The sequence below is a fragment of the Petaurus breviceps genome, unplaced genomic scaffold, assembly GCF_028583685.1.
Source record: "Petaurus breviceps papuanus isolate PSGF00001 unplaced genomic scaffold, PetGlider_PUasm1.0 140, whole genome shotgun sequence".
Classification (NCBI taxonomy): domain Eukaryota; kingdom Metazoa; phylum Chordata; class Mammalia; order Diprotodontia; family Petauridae; genus Petaurus; species Petaurus breviceps.
The window spans coordinates 51,364,496-51,386,097 of NW_027185698.1; the positions used below are offsets into that span (position 1 = coordinate 51,364,496).

Below are 21,602 nucleotides of genomic sequence, written 5' to 3' on the forward strand. Positions count from 1 at the left end.
GTACCTTTATGCACTTTAAGAAGCACATTTATGAATACCTTCCAAAGAACTTATAAATTCAAAGAATTAGGGTCAGACCTTAGAGGTGAATTACCTTCAATGTCCTCATTTTATCAGGGGACAGGTGGGGAACTGAAGAGCAGAAAGGCAACATGTCTTGCCAAAAGTCACTAAACTGATGAACAACAAAGCCCACTTTGGGGAAGACATCATTTTAAATCAAAGAGTAATAACAACAATAACAAACTATATTTATAATGGAACTTTAAGGCTTGATAACCACTTCATGTCAATTATCTTATGTGACCTTCACAACCATACTGTGGAACTGGTTCTATTTTTGTTCTTATTTTATATATGTTGAAACTGAGGCTAGGAGAGGTTATGATCCTCCCAGGTTACACAGACAGTGAGCATTTTAGGCAGGATTTGAATGCAGCTATTCCTGCCTCCATGTTCAGTGCCCTATTTTGCCAACCTACTCTCAGATCCACACAGCTTTGTCTTTGGACAGCGCCACTTACATGACCTTTGGGCTCTGTGATATAATGGGGCATCTGACCTGGCCCCCTCACTATTCTTTAACCTCTTCAACTTTATAGTTATGTGTTATCCACTAAACTTCCCAGAAGATGCAGCTTCTCCCCCTAACCTTTTCTTCAACTCCCAAACTGCAGATAACTTTTTGCTGACTTTGAAGCAAAAAGTTAATTCTTTCACTACTTTACTATTATGTACCACAGGATGATAAAGTAACAAAACAGAAAACGGAAGTGATCTAGAAGTCTGGCAACTAATCTTGATCCTACTTACAAGCAAACTAGAAACTAATTTTATTCTCTCATTCTCTCCCTATCTTTGGTCTGACTTTCTTTGTTCTTGACCTTTCTAATTTGCTGCCTCTGTTTATTTTTTATTTTTTCCTCCCAGACTGGGTAGTTCAAGGAATTCCCCTTTTCATTCACATGTAGCAGGAAGAAGAATTTTTTTTTTAAAAGCTCCTTTTTTCTGGTCTCACTAGCAACACTCAAGATTAAAGTGAATTTGATGTAATGAAACCTGTCTCAGTCAAAGCAGAAATAATTCACACCAGAGCTTCTTCAATATTGTAGTTTGGGATCATGGATGACCTAATATGACCCCAGAGGCCATCTTTTCCATCCAATCCCCTCTTTTACAGATGAGGAAAAGAGACCCAAGGAGGTTAAGAGCTTGAAAGAAAAAAGGATGGTATAAGATAAAGATGGCATTTGAACCCAGGTACTATGACCCAGAACTCCACTGACTCAGTGGAAGGGGAGCATCTTAGACTGGTCTCTGTATACAGGTTCTATTAAGCAGAAAGGTAATTTTAATTCCATGACATCTGATGAATTTAATATGTTTTAAAAAATACAGAAGATACCTCTTCAAAAGAGGAACATTCTCACTGCCAAATATCTAATTGAAGTGAAGTTATTGAACCCAAAGCTAACATGCACATCAAACTGTATTAACTTTCTTTCTTGCTCATTACTGAAGGCTTCACATCTCAAGAGATTGGGTTGACCAAGATTCTCTTGCTTCAAATCCAGATGGAGGTGCCCCTTTCTGTACCTGCAAAACATCTTTTAGCATTTTCCTCTCCTTCCTACTCATAGACACAAGGAAAATACTGTAAGTTTGCCTCTAATATTTATTATTTTCAACAAAACACTTCTCAGGTTGACATATTTTTTTGAAAGCAAGGATCTGTTCAATTTTCTTTAGTTAAAAAAATAGTGAGGGAGAGGAAAGGAGAGCAAGAGAGGAAAAGGAAGCAGGAGAATGGAGGGAAGAGGAAAATAAGGACAGGGAGGGAAGAAAGAGGAGGAAAAGGAGATACTTCCATTTTTCCTTAACTACTAACTTGTTTTTCCTATAGCTAGCTAATTAGTAGCAACAGAGAAGAAATCTGTCTGGCCATTGTGATGGACCCTACATGGAAATAAAGATGTATGCACATACAGTTCTAATCCAGGGTTTGTTGGAAGGGACTTCAAAGGCTAGTCTGAAGCATAAATAAACAGATAAATAAATGTTAAGCTCTGACCTTGCAGCTGGGACAAAACAGCTTTCTGATTCATTCTAAGGCTGAACAGCCCCTAGAAACTGTTCACCTTTTTGGTCTCTCAGGTCAAGGTCATCAGACCTACCTTTTTCAAGACATCAGTAGTTAGTTTACAAAAGTGCACTTGTGGCTCCCAGGAGAGGACCTACAATGGAAGCAGCCAGTGCCTCCAGGATCCATGTTCAGCTCACCAGGCTGAAGAATATAGACATTCTTGGACATTTGCCAAGTTCCTCTTTTGTATTTCATCATATATCCCTACATTAGAATTTTTAGACAAATGGATCATGAAGAATAAACTCTTCTGTATTTCTGCCCTTCTGTAAATTATCTGTCCAGTCTTTTCATTGGTATATTGGATAGGCAATGTGGCATGGTGAACATAGAGCCATACTGGAAACCAGAAAGATATGGGTTCAAATCCTGCCTCTGACACACGCAGACTGTGTGACTTTGGGTAAATTTTGTAATCTCTCAGTCCTCTAGATTGCTAAGGCTACAAATTGCAGGAGAGGTAACACCTTCTACTGGTAGAGGGAATTTCCTTAGTTGGCACCTATGACAATTAAATCACAGTTCTAGTTCTTACCATTGTGTATATTTGAGAAAGAAGAACACTCAAAATGCTTGGGTTTAGAACCAGATGCCTTGGATTCAAATCTCAGTTCTGTCATTAATCTGTGTAACCAGTCACTTAACCTTGCTTGGCCTCAGGCTCCTCATTTATTAGATGAGAGGGTTGGGTTAACTGGACTCTAATTCCCTCTCTAGCTAGGGCTAGCTTCCTAGATTATTTCATCCTAATTTCAGACTTTGAGTGTGGATAGTCTTAAATGGTTATCTAGTCCAGATTATATCTGAGCAGACAGGTAAAGTGATTTGCTTAGGGTCACATAGCTCATTAAGTGTCTGAGGCTAGATTTGAACTTGGATTTGGAATTAGGGTTCTTAACCCTAACCCTAACCCTACTCTAATTTTTTTCAACAAGTGCTTGGACATCCAACTTCTAAAGAGACAAGGGGAAGTCACTGCCTCAAATGGGAGTTCATTCTAATTTGGGACATCTAATTGTTAAGAAATATTTCTTTTTATCAAGCCAAAAATTGCCCCTTTTTCCAACTTCAATTTATCTCTCTTTCATGTAATAGTCTTTCAAACACCTGAAGCCAATGATCATTTCACTTCAAGTATTCTCTTTTTCAGGTTACACATTTTCAATTCTTTCAACTGGGGATACTCAGAGACACGAGTTTCAACCCTTTTATCGTCATGTTCCCCTTCTTCTAAAACTGTTTTGCTCTGTAAGCATTCTTCCTAAAATCTGCTTCTCAGACCTGACCCCAGTATCCTAGATAAGGTCCAAGTGGACCAGAGGATGGCAATATTTGCTCCTCCCTCATTCTAGCACTACCACTCAAAAGTCATCTAATTCCATATTTGGGTTTCTGGAGTTTTCTTGGTTTCATCTGAAGCCAATGATCCATGTTGATCTCGAAGTTTACTAAAACCAGCAGTTCTTTTCATGTACCTTCATAGTTAATATCCCCTCATCTCCTTCACTCAGACCATGTCAAACTCTTATTCCATTGCTAACAATTACCTGTCTCCCCCCCCCCTCACCCCTTCACCCTCCTTGGAGATGGGCTAGATATCTCTACAATCCAGTTCTAAATCCTGTAGTTCTGCGATCTGCCCCCACCACCTCAAATTCATTCATTAATGCAAAGAACATATTAAACACCAACTGTATATAAAGCACTGTGCAAGGTTCTGGGCATACAAAGATATATGCAATACAAATCTTGTTCTCAATAGTCTAAGAGGAGCAAAAGATAAATACAAATATGAGGAAGTGAAATTAATGAAAAGGAAATGTTCTTGGCAAATTTTATGAACAACCTGAGGAAGATTTCCCCCATTAGATTTTGATTTCCTTCATGTAGGACCCCCAGCACTTAGCACAGTGCTGGACATATCATAGATACTTAAAAATGTTTATCAGTTGATTGATTACTGATTGATTTCCCTGGGGGTAAAGAAAGAAAGAAAGTCAGAGAAAGATTCATTGAGGATATAGAGTTGATCAGGTCTTTGAGGGAAGGGAGGTATTTCATGAGCCAGAAATGGATTGGGGGAAGGTTGGGCAAGTATAGGAGATGGTGTGAGTAAAGGCAAAGAGACAATAGGGTATCAGATTGAAAGAGGCAATGGAGTAGTAATTGATTGGAATATAGAGAGCATTTAAGGGACTACTATGACATAATGCTGGAAAGGCAGGCTGAGATCATGCTATAATGTCTTTGAATGCCAGAATCAAAGGTTTATTTTTATCTCTCAGATTAGATTTAACAGGAAAGGGAGAGAGAAGTGGATAACTTCTGGAGAACTATACCATGAGCTCAATGATATCCAGTCTGTTTCCTGCCTTAAAAACTCATCTTTTAAATGCCAATATACTCCATACATGTTCTATGGCTGCAAATCATGGACCACCATGATCTTTAAGGAAGCAAAATGGCAGCTGACTCAAGGGCAATGGAAAGGCTTTGATGTCCATTAGTAGTGATGGTATGTGCACACAACTTGATCATCAAGATCCCACACATTTGATCCCATCACATCCTTATGGTTCAGTGGTTCAGGACAAAATGAGAAAAGATCACCCCATGACTAGAATGCACCTAGTTTCATGAAAAAAGGAGGTGGGTATGTCATGCAGTAAGAGCAAGTGATGACAGATGGACAGTCCAAGTGCTGCATCAGTATCTTTGGAATATTAAAAGACCCACTACTCTGGGAATGTGCTTTGTAAAACGTTTATGGAAGGATTCGAATTGTACACAATAAGCAAGTACAAATGAGTTCCAAACTATGTTGGTGGAAGGAATATACTCACCAGTGACCTGGTGAAGTCATTGAAGTATCATATAGTGTATTTTATGTCTGTGTTGCATCATGATGGCACAGAGCACTGGCTTTTGATTCTGAGGGTCTTTAGGGTCAGTGAGTTCAAATACCACTCAGATACTTTCTATGTGACCTTGGTCAGGTCAGGTCACTTAACATCCCCAGACCTTAGCTTGCTTATCCCATACCATAAGCCTATGATCTGATGTTCATACTAGCACTGTGGTTTTAGGGTTTGTGAGGGGAAAGCCTGGTGTATTCAGGCCTTACTCTCTCTGGAGAGAAGAAAAGTAAAGAGCAATAAAACTCCATAACTAGCCCACTAGGTACCCCAGGGATGCCTTCCATAGCACCAAAGAACAGTACCTACTCAGATAAAGAGACTCAGGTATGGGGATAAATCTTGTAAGAGGTGAAAATAAGCCTTGGTACCAGTCCTAAGACGCCTGCAACAAGACCAGTCATGTCCTGGTCTGGAGGGAACTGTGTGGCTGCTCCCCCCTCATCCAAAGAACTCTCTCAGATATAGAATTCTTAGAGAGTATCATTGGAAAGCCCTAGGCTTCAACCTTCCAAAAGACTTTGCCTAGAGAGGGCCTTGTGCCTGGCAGAAGGTAGAGCTTTCCTTAAGCAGTATCGGCAGGCCTACCTATTTGCTTTAGGAGCAGTAAGGAGATGTTTTGGGGATCATAAAATCCACGCCCCTGGCTTTATACATTTAACTTGAATAAATTAAAGCCCTGACCTCTCCCCTGATTTCTAGTTCCATGTTTCAGAGAATCACAGAATCATCACTACCCTCATTCAGGTTCTCATCACCTATTACCTAGACTAATAATAACTCATAACTCTACTGCTTAAGAATTTTCAAATTACTTTCCTTCTAACAAAGTAGAGACAGTATGGTGTAATGGATAGAGTTCTGGAGTCAGGAAGATCTGAGTTCAAATTCCACCTTATACATTTACTATAACCTCACCTCTCTGTATCTCATTTTCCTCATCTGTAAAAAGGCCACTCAGTAGTTTCAAAGGTTCCTTTCAGCTCTAAATCTGTGACCTTCTGTAATTTCTGCAATACTATCCTCCCCCATCCCCTGCCACATACACACATACACTTACTGTTGCTAGTGCTTCTGATATTATTTTGTATTTATTGATCAGTCTATTATATCCCTTCTTGTTTTTCAGTTATTTCAGTCATGCCTGACTCTTTGTGGCTCCAGTTGGGGTTTTCTTGGAAGAGATATTGGAGTGGTTTGCCATTTCCTTCTCCAGCTCATTTTATGGATGAGGAAACTGAGTCAAGAAAGCAGGTCTAGTAAGTGTCCGAGGTCAGATTTGAACTCAGGTCCTCGTGACTCCTCACTGGCAGAGGCATCACCTAGCTGTCCATTTTATCTCTCAGTTGGACATTAACTCCTTTATAGCAAGGATTATTATGTTTCTTGAATTTAGTAAATGTTTAAAGTATGCTCATTGAATTGAATTGTAAATATAGTTTTCACCATTTTGCAGATAAGGAAATGGGTTATGAATGGTTAAGTGACCTTCTAGTCATATTCAACTAGTAAATTTCTGAGGGGGGTTTCAATAGCTCTTCTTGGCTCAAAAGCCAGCATTCTTTCCACTGTGCCGTGGGATAGCCTACCTAGTCTCCTGTCTTCTAGTCCCTCCTTTCTTCATTCTACCCTTCCCATAGCTTCCAAAGGAATCTTGCTAACCCATTCATTTGATCCCATCACATCCTTATGGTTCATTGGTTCACAACAAAAGGAAAATTTCTTATTCTGGCATTCATGGCCCTGAACAATTTGACTCCAACTTGTCTACCTGGCCTTATTTCACACTATTTCCCTTTATGAACTTTTTCTTCCATTCAGACCAAATTATTAACTTAGCCCATCCTGCCTGCTCCCACCTCTCTCTGCCTTTGTGTACACTACTCCCCTTGCCTAGAGCACGCTCCCATTCACATCCCCAGCTCCTGAAATTGTTTTTCTCCTTAAATCCCTGCTTTCTTCTTTATGAATCCTTCCCAGATCTACACAGCTTGGAGTCCCTACCTCTTTGAATCTCTTGGCCCTCTTAACATGTCCTCTCATGGTCACTTACCACACTTTTACTTGGGTTATGATTTTTTGTCTTATCAGTTCACCCCCACTCTACTCCATAGACTATAAAGTTCCAGTGGGCCACAGGCTGTCATTATTGCTAAGAATTGAATACACAGTTGAATTGAACACAAGCTTTTGCACATTGTTGGCATTTTATAAACATTTGTTGAGTGTATAAATGAATGAATGAATGAACTAAAGAAAGACTGTGCTCCCATCCTTATTGTCTAACTCAGAGCATTCATCTGGGATGTGGGATAAAAACAACATTATCAACATCTTTTCTCTGGTTCAACACTGTACTGTTCACATACCGTGACATCTAAATTCTCTTCCACATCAGGGAGCTGCATGGAAACCACTGAAATAATGTGCCTACATTTTCAATACAGAAGATATCCAGCTGCTTCATATCACAGATTTATACTTTCCTGGGTCAGTCTAAAAATAGACAGATGCTGTTTTCTTAAGCTTTAAGATGCATTTCTCTTTGACAAACACTCGCTTTGATGAAGCAGCTTTGGAATCCTTGAATTATGAACTGTTTTCAAAAGTTGATTTAATGTTAATGTGCTCTAGGGGGAAAGTTATAAAATTCTAAAGCAAGATAGTCCTAAAGATTCTAAATTCATGAAGTCCTTGTGTTTCTCATAATGTGTATTAGTTTAACTGATTAATAGTATTTAACTGATATGTATTAGTTGACATATCAAATTCTAGAATGAGTTCACAGAGTAAAAATACATATACACACATATATACTCATAAACACACATACACACACACACACATAATTGTGCTCCAGGTGGTTGGGAAGAGAAGAAAAAGCCCAAGGAATCGTTCAGTTGAGGTTTGGATATTTAAAAGCCTGTGGTCTTGAGAAAGAAAGCTGGGACAACAGTGTCTAGATTAGACAGGAAATCACTATCAATCAGAGAAATACACATGAAAGCAAGTCTGAGCTATCTTTTCAATCCATCAAACTAGCAAAGATGTGAAGAGATGGAAAAATTCAATGTTCCAATAGCTGTGGAAAGACAGACATGCAAATTCCCTGCTGGTAAAACTGTTAATTAGTTGAACTATTATTGAAAACAATGTGGAATTATGCAAGAAAAGTTACTGAATTTGTTCTTATCCTTTGACCCAGAGTTTCTGCAGCTGGGACTATTATATCGTAAGGAGATTGTTAAATTTAAGAAAGGCCCCATATGTATAAAATGTTCACAATGACATTCTTTTTCTAGCAAAAATCTGGAAATAAAAACATGTACCCAAATGTTGGGGAATAGCCAATCAAATTGTGGTACACTGAGGCAAAGGCAAACATAAGGAATTCAGATGAACACGTGAAGTTATATATGTACTCGTAAGGAGTGAAGAAATCAGACCCAGAATGTGCAGATGATGGCCAATAAATTAAAAAACAAGACTTTTTAACACAGAGAAACAAACATAAACCCACTGGAATCACTGAGACTTGGTGAGCTTCTATGTAAGGCTGGAATAAGGCAATGGGAATGCATATTTTACTGAAAAGGAAGTGACTGTTAAATTAGATTTTCTGACAGATAGATGGCTAATAAATTCTGATTTGTCCCTTTTGGGAGAATAGATTTCAAAGCAATCAAAGAAAGGGTACCCAGGGCCCTATGGCTAAATATTCTATAGGGGAATTTAGTCCAAGAGGGATAAAAGGACTTCATTCACTCATTCATTCAAACATTTCTTGCTTCATGCACAGAAGGTGCTGTGTATAGGCATATAATACAGAGCCCCAAACTTCCCTTGTTTTGCACATTATTCCCTATGAATATCCTCTAAGATCATGTACTTCCTGACTTCCATGTAAAATTACTGATTTACATTGGGCTTACAGTCCACCTAAATGTCCAGCCCCCCCTCATTTTTAAATGTATTTTTATTTTGGGACCCAAGTGGAAGAATTTGCATCTAGTATATTGCAATTTAGTGGACTTCAATTTCAATATGAGTCAATACCATGTTGCAGTATATCAAAAAAGCTAATTATCTTATGCTACATTAGAAGAAATTTAGTCTACAGGACAAGCAGTGGCTTAATCGAACTGGTCAGCCCATTTCTGAAGTATTGAATTTTGGGTGCCACATCTGCAACAGATCCTGGGAAGGCAAACAAATTGTAAAGGACATTAAAGGTATGCTGTATTAGTCAGTTGAAGGAAGAAACTGAAGAAAATATGAAGGAAACATAATAGTTGTCTTTATGTATTTGAAGAGTTTTCATGTGAGAAGGAGATTAGATTTGTTTAACTTGGCTTGAGAGGGCAGAATTAGTGATGGATGGAGGTTGCAAAGATGTAAAGTTAGGCTCACTGTAAAGAAGTATTTTATAACAATCAGAGCTGAGCAAAAGATAAATGGGCTATCTCATGAGCTAGTGGATACTCCCACCCTAAGGTCCTTAAGTGGAGACTTGGTAACTCTTGATAAGAAATGTGATAGAGAGGCTCCTGCTCACAGTAGATTGGAATAGTCATCTCCGTCCTTTCCAGCTTGGAAACCTATGATTCTTCAGTGCCAAAGACAGACATTATTATCTTCCTCCTCTGAGATAACTAATCTTTGTTCCTGGAAAGTGTTCATAGGTTGGCAGGGAGCCCAAGGATTCCTGGGAAACAAAATCCTCATCATATTTCGGGTGTGGCTTGAAGCCTGCATCAGAAATCTTGGCAGGAAAAAAACATTGTCTCATTTTTGAAGAGAATCCAGAATGTAACATACATATAAGTTCCTGCCCTTTCCATGGGCTAACCTAGGTTTTCTCTCCTCTTATCCTATAGTGGGGAATGGGAGGGAGCGGGTGGAAATCATTGGACTTAAGGGTCAGAAGACCTGAGTCCTGGTCCTGACTCTCCCACTCACCAGCCATGGGAATGCCTGTTATGTAAGTTATCAACTTTGAACCTCAGTTTTCTCAACTGTAAAACAGGGAAAATAACCCTCATACAACTTATGTCACATGATTAGTGTGAAGAATGTGCTTTTGTAAGCTCCAATATGCTCTTTATAGAATCTCCTTTCCCTAAGAGCAGCAGGGACAAGACTTGTCTTCCTGCTTCTGAATATGTCCAGACAGTTTATAAAGTCAAATGGTTTTCTTAAGGAATGGGTACGTATCTCCTTTTGTATGTAGATACATAGAGATGTAGATATAACTATATATGACTCTATACATATATAAGTATGTATGTATATGTGATGAGGGATGGCTATATGGTTCAGCAGGAACTCTGATCTTTATCTAAGACCAGAAAGCCTGCAATTCAGTCTGGAAAGAATTCATAAGCCCAAGCCAACTTGGAGTCAGAGTTCTAAAAGTTTATTGTATGCTTCACAATGGGCAAGGGTCCTTAGGGACCTGCAAGTTTATTGTTAGGCTATACAGCAGGCAAGAGTTCTTTAGGGGACCTGCAACCTTAAAAGGGTAGAATTAAGGTTTTTATAGAGTAATCCATAGCAGAACCTGTGACAATTATGCTAACTAGGTGATTAAGGGTGGGATTAGGGAGGAGTTAAGGTGGGGCCAGTGTTTAAAGGGACATGCACTTTTAATGTAACTGCACAGGCCTATTGCCCATAATTCACTGGGAAAAAGCCCAAGGGGGGACTACCTGGAGATGGGGCTTTAGGCTTGAAACGTCACTAAGTCAGCTATAGGTCAAGGGCTGACTGAGAAGTGCTCAGTCTGCCACCCATCAGTGTCATGTTTGACAAGATTGATGTCTGGGAACCAAGGCTAATGGAGTCTCAGTGTGTGCATAATAGGCTAAGCAGTTAACCCAGAAATAGGGTCCTGAAGGATTCATTGAGGCAGCCAAGGAGTCAACCTAGAGATAGTGTACCAAAGGATTCATGGGGGCAGCAGGACAGCACATAAGGTGGAAATAATAGTTGCCTGAGCTGGAATGTTTATAAATACTTTGTGAAGGATTGATGGGTGTAGCTTGTCATTGTTCCAAGCTGAGATAAACAATTCATGAGTTGTTGCTGGGTAGAGTTCATGCTCTGAAGCTAGGCAGAGTTTGGGTAGGGGGGAGGGGCAGAGTTAATGCTCTGGGGGGGGGGGGGGGGGGTGTAATGGGAATGTAAATTTGAAGATCTTCCCTGCCCCTAGGCTAAAGTGCACCTGGAGCCTGGGGTGGGAGGCTTGTTTTTCTTGATTGGCCAGTGAGTCAATAAGGTTGTTACATTCTCTGAGCCAGGAGAAGGCTATATAAGCCCTGATGTGTAGCTTTGTTTTGGGGCTCACTTTGAGAAGTGTTCTGTGATTTGATCTGGATTCTGGGAAGCTGTTGTCCAGAGGGCCCCCCCCCCTTGAAAAACCCAGATGTGGAAACCCAGATGTTGATTTGGTACGGATGTAATGGTTGGACAGTTTGGAAAGCTGTCTACTTGATCTGTTTCTGTCTTGATAATTCTGCCTGTATACTTTGAAGTTCAGGGTGCTGACCTTTTTCCCCTGAACGAGGTAAACAATATATGTTTGACTGATTAAAGTAAGCTTGTTAACCCATTTTGAGTTGCTTTCCTTTATCAAAAAAGCAGATCCAAGAACCTGTGTTGGCAGCAGACCCTGAGGACACTTGGGGTGCTTGCTGCTACGGGGAGGGGGAGGGGGGAATGGAGTATGATTTTCCAAACTGGTTTTACAAATTGATGTTACAAATACAGATCCCAAGCACCCCATCATATGTATATAGTCTCATGAAAAACCGTAAAAACAACAAAACTTGTTTAATATGAATTTGTTCTACATTCAAGCTCTTTACAAAGAAAGTAAATGTCCTTCTCCTTGACAGCCTACTCTGAGCTTTGAAGATGACTTTGCTTCATTCTGCCCCTTGGGTCTATCCCTAAGGCTGTTCCCATTCTCTTTCAGAGAATGATATCGTGGCAAGTCCACAAATGAACACAATGTTCCTGATGTTCCACTTCTTTGGGGCATCTGACAAGAGTTTCAAAAATAAATAAATAAATTCAATATATAATATATAAATATTATTTATATATAATTTATATGGTACTTTAAGAGTTCTCTTCACAACTCAAGACTTCTCTGGAATCTTCCCCAACCATAACCAATGCTAGATTTAGAGCTAGGAGATCTGTTAGACAGTATCCAGGCCAACCTCTTCATTTTAATAGTAATTATGACAATGACACCATCAATATACCACTTTTGGCTGCGTAGTGCTTTTCTGCCAGCACTCCTGGGAGGCATTATCTCTGTCCTCCATATGTGAAAGATGAAGACCAGCCATGTGAACTGGTTTGCCCAAGGTCATGTCTATAGATACTGTCAGAGCCAGGAATTCTCATCTAGGACTTCTCACTACAAGGTCCTTTCCAGGATACTGCATTGCTTCCCAGATGAATCTATCCCCAAAGATTAAGAACCTAGTAACCTGGGAAAGCTAGCAGAAGGAGGTTTTATCAGCAATCCTGCAGAAGTGTTCATTGGGCTGCAGGCAGTAAAGACAAGAAGGAACCCAATTACATGAACTAAGAAGACATATGGAATTGGGGGAGGGGGAGAGGGAGAGCACAGCAGAGGCCCAAATGCTAATTCTAATAGAACTTTTAAAAATGTTTCAACACCAGAGTGGCATATTAACCAGAAGCTACATTTGCCTATTCTACTCTCAGACTCAATAGCAGGTGCTTTTATGGCCAGGACCCTCTGCAGCTAATTGCACTGAATATTATGAGCAAGAAATATGTGCCTTGAAAATACAACTGTGTGGAAATGGAGGAAAAAAATTGCCCTTCTCCCTCACTCCTAGCAAAGAATACAAAGACGATCTAATTAGCATGCCTGGTGTCTCCCAAATTGAATTCAAACACAAAGTATGCTATTAAAGGCTCCAGGACAGGAAAGTAATTTAAAATAAGTGAGCTATCTGCACAAATACCTTAATTCTACCTTAATGGCACTGTCCATCGAATCCAGTTAGAAGGAATTTCTATCTAATTGCTTCCTAATAAAATTATGAGTACATTTTCCCAGCCACAAAGCTGTTTCATAGTCATGGGCAATAGACTATAATTTGATAAATGAGCAAATAGCTCTCACTGTCTTTATTTTGAAAATATTTGTTCTCTCTTTCCCTTTTTTTCTTTCGGTAATATCTTCTCTAACACAGCTTACCCTGTAGGCTCCAGACCACCTGTGACCATCCATGAGTTTTGACAGATAACCAGAGAAAAAGCTGGAAAGTTACAAAAGGGATGAAAACCATTTTGAATTTAAAATACAACTTCCCGATGGTCTCAAGATCTCTCTCCTTTTGTTCTTTTTTTTTTCCTGAATAAACTTTCCTTCCACTTTCAGATTTATTTAGAAACTAAAATGAGTTTGAAACAGTAACTTCCATGGGGGATAGTTCATAGAAAAATAGATTTGGAGTGGAATGGAACCTGAAAGACTGCATTCCACCCCTTCATTTTATACATGAGGAAACCAAGGCACAGAAATGTTAAATGACTTGCCCACAGTCACACAGCTAGTGTCCAAGGTGAGATTTGAACCCAGGAGTTCCTAATTCTAAGTCCTGTACCCTTTCCACTATGCCATGTTACCTATAATAAGAAGCTCTGTTACAAACTCCTGAGTGTCCACAGCTCACAGAATCTCAGGGTTAGAAGGAAACTCAAGGACCATCTAGTCTAACCCACTGATTGAGTAGGCAACCTGCTGACAACATTCTCTGAACAAGTAGTTATTTAGCTTTCACTGGTAGATCTCCATCGATAAGGATACCTCCTGGGACAATCCCTTGGGTATTTTGGCAGCTCCAGCTGTAAGGGAGTTTTAAAAATCCATTTTTACTCAACTTCTATCCATTGGCCACTGTTCCAGCTCCTGGAACCCAGGAGAGCTATAGAAGAGCTTCTACAGGAGAACCCTTCAAATGCCTGAAGATGGCTAGCTGTGATGTGTGCCCTACGCCTTCCCTTTCTTCTTCCAACTCATCTTCAAATGGCATGAGCCAGATGCCCCTATGTGAGAACAGCCTAAAGGGCCTCTGAGAATTCTTCCAGGCCCAAGAAGCTATTGCTTTAAGAATCTTCTCTTTGGCGGGTCACATGTATATGGGAAACAGACATTATTTTGGGAGCTTTTGAATCATTATTCCAGAAAGAATGGGAAGAGAGCTTCAACTTGCTTCTCATTTCTACAACCATAGGCAGATACTAATACTCCCATATACATGCTCACACATTGGTTCTTTCTTTTTCTTTCTGATGTGAATGTGTCTCTTTCCCCCAGTCCTTGATTACACACACACACACACCTTATATTTATATCATGCTTTTAACTTCTATCTTCAAGACACTTTTATATCTACTATCTCAAAACACTCAGACTGTATTGGGCAGATTTTATTCTCATTTGAAAGATGCAGAAATTGAGATGCACATATTAAAAAAAAAAAAAACATAAACAGTAGGGGCTAGGAACTGTGAGCCAAGGGGGTAGCTAGGTGGCGCAGTGAATAGAGCACTGGCCCTGGAGCTAGGAGGACCTGAGTTCAAATTTGGCCTCAGACATTTAACACTTACTAGCTGTGTGACCTTGGCCAAGTCACTTAACCCCAATTGCCTTGCCTTCCCCCCTCCCAAAAAGAAAAAAGAACTGTGAGCCTAGACAGTTAGCTTATTGTGTCCTATCATCACCATCATCATCATCATCATCATCATCATCACTGTCAAGACAGCATTTGCTGAACAATCATATACAAGGCCCTACGTAGGACACTGTGGGCAGAAACGTAGATAAATGAGAAAGAATTCCTGCTTTCATCGATTGTACAGTCTGGCAGGGGATAAAGATGGAGAAAAGGACAAGACACAAATACAAACTCTATATTGGTTATAGGAAATACAGTGCTTAGGTCCAGATTACCACATCTTATTTTATTTTTAATTTATGGAATAAAAAAACCATTTCCATAACATACTATAATTTTAAAAATGCATGTGAAACTGTAAACCTATTATGTACAACTTTCTACTCCTTTTAACTCTGTAATAAAATTATCATGTAAATTTCTTTTTTTTTCCTCTCTCCTACCCCCAGAGATGGTTACCATTAGACACCAATAGGTTATGTGCATATGTATGTATATGTAAAATTATTCTATACATATTTTTATTTATGCAAACTGGATTCAGTCAAAGGGCTACACTTGAAGACCAAGAGGGCCCCCATGTGTCCTCAAGGCCACACACAGATGCCCCACCCCTGGAGATGATGCTACAGTTGAGTGAATTTCAAAGTAGTTGAATAACGTGACCAAGGAAGAGTCATTAATGGGTCCACGTTAACTTGGAGGGAGGTTTCTATTAGATGGTCCTAGAGAAATTTGTCCTTGTCCTTGTGTGTTCAATATATTCATCAATGATATGAATGAAATTATTGATGGGATGTTTGTCAATTTCACAAAACTGGAGGGAAAAAGAACACGGTGACAGAGGTGGGATTTAAACAGATTAGCATTATGACACTGGGAAGAATCTAAGAACGCAAAATAGGAATCAATATAGACTCTTACATTTAGATTAAAAAATTAACTTCACAAGGACACAAAGAGGTGGGAGAAGACATGACTAGGCAATAGTTTACATGAAAAATGTTGGAGTTTTACTAAATTAAAAGCATAATATAGGGCAGCTAGGTGGATAGAGTAGATAGAGTGGATAGAGTGCTGGGCCGGGAATCAGGAAGACTCACCTTCCTGAGTTCAAATATGGCCTCAGACAGTTTTACTAGCTGTGTGACCCTGGGCACATTACTTAACCCTGTTTACCTCAATTTCCTCATCTGTCCAAAGAGCTGGAAAAGGAAATGGCAAACCACTCCAATATCTTTGCCAAGATAAGCCCAACTGGGACCTCAAAGAGTCAGACATAACTGAAACAATTGAAAAACAACAAAAATATAATATAACTTAACGACTTGAGAGGACAGCGAAAAAGCACCTTTTTTTTTTAACCTTAGGGAGGCTAAGTTGGAAGGAGCAGCACCCAGATCAAGGGAGGCAAATGTTCTAACGTTCTCACGTTCTCCACCCTGGTCAGACCACAACCAGAGTGCTGTGTTCAACTCTGGACGTCGCGTCTTAGAGAGGAACTTTACCAAGCTAGAGGGATGCTGGGGAGGGAGAGCCAGCCTTTAAAGACATTGAAATCTATTGAATACTGAGATTATCTAAAAGAATTAGACATAATTGGTCTAGAGAAGGCTCTTGGGGGATAGGGCAGTGGTTTTCAATATTTAAAGGCCTATCATGTAGAAGACAAATTGGATTCATTCTACTTGGTTCAAGGAGGCTGAAATAGGAACAATTCCAATAGGAATCAAATAGACTTATTTATCTAGGCTCAATGTAAGGAAGAAACCTTAACCTAATCAATCTATCCTAACCATCCTAACTAAAATGGGAACTTTTCCTGACCTAAAGAAGAATATGCTGCCTTGGGAAAGAGTGAGCTTTCCTTCTCTGGAGGTCTTTGGGCAGAAGGCCGCTAAGCATTTGTCAGGTATGTGAAAAAAGGAACTCTTGTTCAGCTCTTGGATACACTTGAGTTCTGAGGTCACTTATAATCTCTGGAATTCTATGGTTCAGTCTTAGGGCAAAGAGATCAGTATGAACAAAGATAAGGACATGAGAAAGTGTTTTGGGGTTGGGAAAGAAGACTGGTTTGCCTAGAATATAATATGTGTGGAGGTTATCGTAATTAAACTGGACAGTAACAATAGTACCAGATTGTGTACACCCTTCAAATGCTGACAAAGGAGTTGGAACTTTCCTCAGTAAGCAACAGTTCTTAAACTCAAGGAACTTACATACCAAAGTATGAGCCTGACTGATGAAAGGGTGAAGGCAATGAGAAGAAAGAAGAAATTGATTTGAAAGAATTAATAGGGTCAGAGACTGGGCTGGGGTATACAGAACTCCCAGATGAAATTCGCTGTTTCACTGTAGGTTTGTACCTACGTTGTACCTTTTTAAATGTACTTTTTCTCTGAAACTGATATAATCTTAGAAAGCTGCCTAGAGCATCAGGTGGTTGTCACTTGACCAGGGTCACATAGTCAGTGAATGTCAAAGGTGGAACTTGAACCCAGATACTCCTGGCTTCAAGCCTAACTCTCTCTCCACTACTTCGTACTCTTAGAATGCCTCTTAGAATTAATAGCATATGGTAAGTAATTAGATATGAGAGTGTAAGGAGGAGAAAGAGTCAAAGGTAATACCAAGATGTTGAATGCAGTTGTTAGTGTTAATTATGAGGCCCGTGCTTTAAATAGTGAATCTAGAAAGAGGAGGTCAGTAGAGGAGCTATACTAAGTTCAGCTGTTTCTCATAGACAGTTGAGAAAGTGGCTTCCCATTGCCTACAGGAAAAAGTCAAAATTTGGACCAAATTCTCTTTAAGGCTTTTCAAGATGAACAAATGACCCACAAAAGGAAAAGACATGCACACAAACATACAAACAACTATAGAATTCCTTATCTTTGAATCAAAGGTCCCCTACTTTTGGGCAGGCTATTTTCCTCTACTCCTTTACTCTTTGGTCCAAATTTATCGATACCCCAAATATACTGGGTTCCATGCCAAGACTCAAATTATTCCACTTGTCCAGATTCCTCTACTTACTTCATACTCTCCAGCTTTCCAAATCCAAGCCATCTTTCAAGGTCTAACTACAGACTTCGTTCCTTGGAACAACCTTCACTGACCCCTGTAACCCTTCTGTAGAACTTATTGTCAGAATGGCCAGTTTGACACCTTCTACAGCCTAGACTGCCATGTATTGCTATGTATCTTTTGACTTTCATGCCTTTCATTCTCAACCTGACTATAAATTATTCAAAGGTAGAGAAGCTTATCTTTTACCATATATTCTATGTAACACCTAGTACAATGCCTTAGGCATCCTAGATGCTCAATAAGTACTAGTGATTAATTGGTCATTAATGGTTTGATTAATGGTCAGTCCCAAGTGTCCACATGTTTACTGGTTCCCAGGGGTCACATGTGGTATCCCATGGTATCCAGTATAATAAAAAGGACTATTCTTTATTAACTACTTCCATGCCTGCTCCCTTTTGTCCCTTATTAAAGCCTTAAAATCCTTTCTTAAAGTGAATAATAAGAAAAAAGCATCAGGTATTCACAACTCACAAGAGAATCCTGGTAAGTGAAATGCAGAATGACAGGAAAATGGGGCAGGAGCTGGAGGGAGCAAGCAAGGCCAAGCAAGGGCTTACTGAATAATGAGATTAAATTGTCTTCTTTTTACCCACAAGCAAATAACCAACTGAGGTCCCCAAGTAATTTCACTTTTCTAATTAGAGGCCTACATTTTTTAATTGCCAATCCGATCACTATGCCCATGTTCTAGGACCTGTAATTAAAGACTGTCTTTAAAAGCTGGAGCTCATTATAGAGTCTTGTAATGCAACCTGCCTTCATAGCCTTGCCGACTACTACATTTTCCAGCACTACAGAGCTGGGAAACATTCGCGTGACTGGGTAGAGGGAGTCTGGGTTGTCATTTCTTTCTCCCCCAGTAAGTTGAGATGATTCTCTGTAATGTAGCATTCTCATCTATAGGATGAAGGCTTTCAGAGCTATCTGTTTTATATGATAAAAGTCAGTGAGTTGGATTCACCAGTCATTGGAATACTGGCTATATTCGTTCCAAAGGGAAAGTCATGGTGTGGAGGGGAGGAGTGCAAGGATAAAAGATGCTGTCCCCGAAAGCACATGCACTTTCCTGCAGTGAAGACAGATTAGTTCTGTATCAGTTCCTTCCTTAAAATAACGTGTTTACAAAATGTAGAATTTTTACCATTACAAAATCTTCTTCATTCATTAGCACACTTAATCATTATAACACTCTAGGAGGTAGGTAATTCAAGTCTCATTATTTCCATCACACAGATAAGGAAACTGAGGATCGGAGAGGTGATTACACAGCTAGAAAGGAGTACAATCAGGACTTGAACCAAGATCTTCTCAATCTAAGTCTAGCGATTGATTTTATTTCATCCAACGCTACATATGTACAAGGCAGCTGGCCTGGGCTAGGAATGGCTATAGAGCCAGTATGGGGCTCATATAAACACAGTGGTCACACTACCATCTTGCCCTAAATGCTGAGCTGGCTGAATTTGAATTCTATCATCTATCAACTTCTCAGCAACTATTGACTTGCAATATAATTAAAATATGTACAGAGGTTTGTCTTTAGAAGAACACCAGAAATAAACTTATATGCTATGAGCTTTGGTCAAATAATCTTTCATGCTCTTTGCTCAGTTTCCAAAGTCTGATTTCACCATTAGGATTAACAAGCTCAGTCTCTGCTTGAAAATCTCCAGAGATGAAAGAACTTGGTAGCTCCTGAAGCAAATCTTTCCATTTTGTGAAGGATCTGATTGCTATAAAATTTTTCTCCTATCAAGCTGAAATCTGCCTTTCGGTACATCCCAATCCATTACTCCTGTTTCTGCCCTCTGGATCTGGGCAGACCAATTTTAAATCTTTCTTCCACATTAAAACTCCCCAAATATTTGAAAAATATCATCATGTCTTCCTAATTCTTCTTTTTTACAGGATAAATATTCCCAGTTCCTTCAATCATTTCTAATATTACGTGACTCCTAAACTTGACTAATTACCCTCCTTAGGACCTGCTGACCAGCTGGAATGGTGTAGAGCTGTCACTTACCTCACTCACACCCCTATGTTTCTGATGCTTTTCTTAATTCTGACTAACATCACGTTAGGTATTTAGGTTGCTGCATCTCACATGTGGCTCATACTGAGCTTCCAGTCTACTAGAACCCCAAGCCTTCTTCTCATGAAATGCTTTCTAGCCAAATTAATTCATGTAGTTAGTATTTTCATAGAACTTCATATTTACCTCTGTTGAATTTTTTCTTGTCAATTATAGCCTATGAACAGGGCAACTCGGCGGTGCTATAGAGTGCCAGTCCTGGATTCAGGAAACCTCATCTTGAGTGGCCTCAGACACTTACTAGCTGTGTGACCCTGGGCAAGTCACTTAACCCTGTTTGCCTCGGGTTCTTCAACTGTAAGATGCGCTGGAGAAGGAAATGGCAAAGCACTCCAGTATTTGCCACAAAAACCCCAAATGGGTTCATGAAGTCAGACAGAACTGAAAATGACTGAACAGCAAATAGTCCATGAGGTAAACAATCGTGTGGTATAGGGAATAGGACACTGGATTCTGAGTCAGGGAGCTTAGAAGGGCTAAAGTGTTCTGCTTAGCTTCAGATGGCAGACCACTGGGTAGAAGTTGGACAGAAACCAATTTCCTTGTTACAAAAGGAAAACACATCCTAACTTCCCATCTCACATACTCACTATTTGTGTGATGCTAGCTAGGTAAGTCACTTAATGTCTCAGGTTTTTTTTTTTTTATCTGTAAGTTAAAAGAGTTGGACTCAGTGAATTCTAAGGTTCCTTCAAGCTATACATCTATAATTCCATATGATCTTTTAAAATCCTTATTGCTAGGGGCGGCTGGCTAGGTGGCACAGTGAATAGATCACTGGTCCTGGAGTCAGGAGGACCTGGGTTCGGATCTGCCCTCAGACACTTAACATACACACACACACACACACACACACACACACACACACACAGCCTAGCCATGTGACCTTGAGCAAGTCACTTAGCCCCAACTGCCCTCCCCCCAAAAAAAATCCTTATTGTTGTTCAATGTGTTAGCTTTCTCTCCTAGGTTTCTGTGTATTTGATAATCATCTTATCTATTATTTTATTCAAGTCAATGACAAAAGTGTTGAAGAGAACAGGCCCAAGTACAGAATCTTATAGCACTCTAGCAGAGATCTTTCTCTGACCTGGCATTGAGTCATCCATCAGAAGTTTGGGGGGCCTGTTAGTTGATGTAGTAGAAAAAGTGTTGGGCTCAGGGACTACAGAGACCTGCATTTGAATCCCACTTTCAACACCTAACAGTTGTGTGATCAGGCATGGTCACAACTTTTCTGAGTCTTGGTTTCCTTTATCCATAAAATGGTAATAAGAACGCCCACACCCCCTACTTCTCAGAGTTGGTGTTATTGACCAATGAAGTAATGTATGTAAAGCATTTTTCAAACCTTACAGCACAAATGAATAGTTAGCTATTATTATAATTAATATCACAGTACTGTCATTTACAAAGCATTTCTCCATCTTGTCCAAAAGACTAGCATATGAGATTTTGTTAAAGCATTGCTCTAATCCAAGGCTGTTTAATGGTACAGCCTTCCCCTGTGCTACTAGCCTAGAAACCTTTTCAAAAAAGGAAACAATATTAGCTTGGCATGATTTGTTCTTAGCACACATTAGCTTTAAATGACCATTCTGTCCCTTTCTAAGTGCCTACAAATTGTCTCATCA

At 39.7% G+C, this 21,602-nt stretch overlaps 1 protein-coding gene and 1 long non-coding RNA gene across 2 annotated transcripts in view; one reads left to right on the forward strand and one right to left on the reverse strand.

Moving 5' to 3' along the window:
* Positions 1 to 21,602, reverse strand: part of SPON1 (spondin 1) — a 414,385-nt gene that overhangs the window by 126,609 nt on the left and 266,174 nt on the right. The gene's annotated exons all lie outside the window — the stretch shown is intronic.
* Positions 9,911 to 21,602, forward strand: part of LOC138149785 (uncharacterized) — a 93,293-nt gene continuing 81,601 nt past the window's right edge. The window contains exon 1 of the long non-coding RNA XR_011165419.1: positions 9,911 to 10,039. This is a non-coding gene — a long non-coding RNA (uncharacterized lncRNA). The remainder of the gene's footprint in view (positions 10,040 to 21,602) is intronic.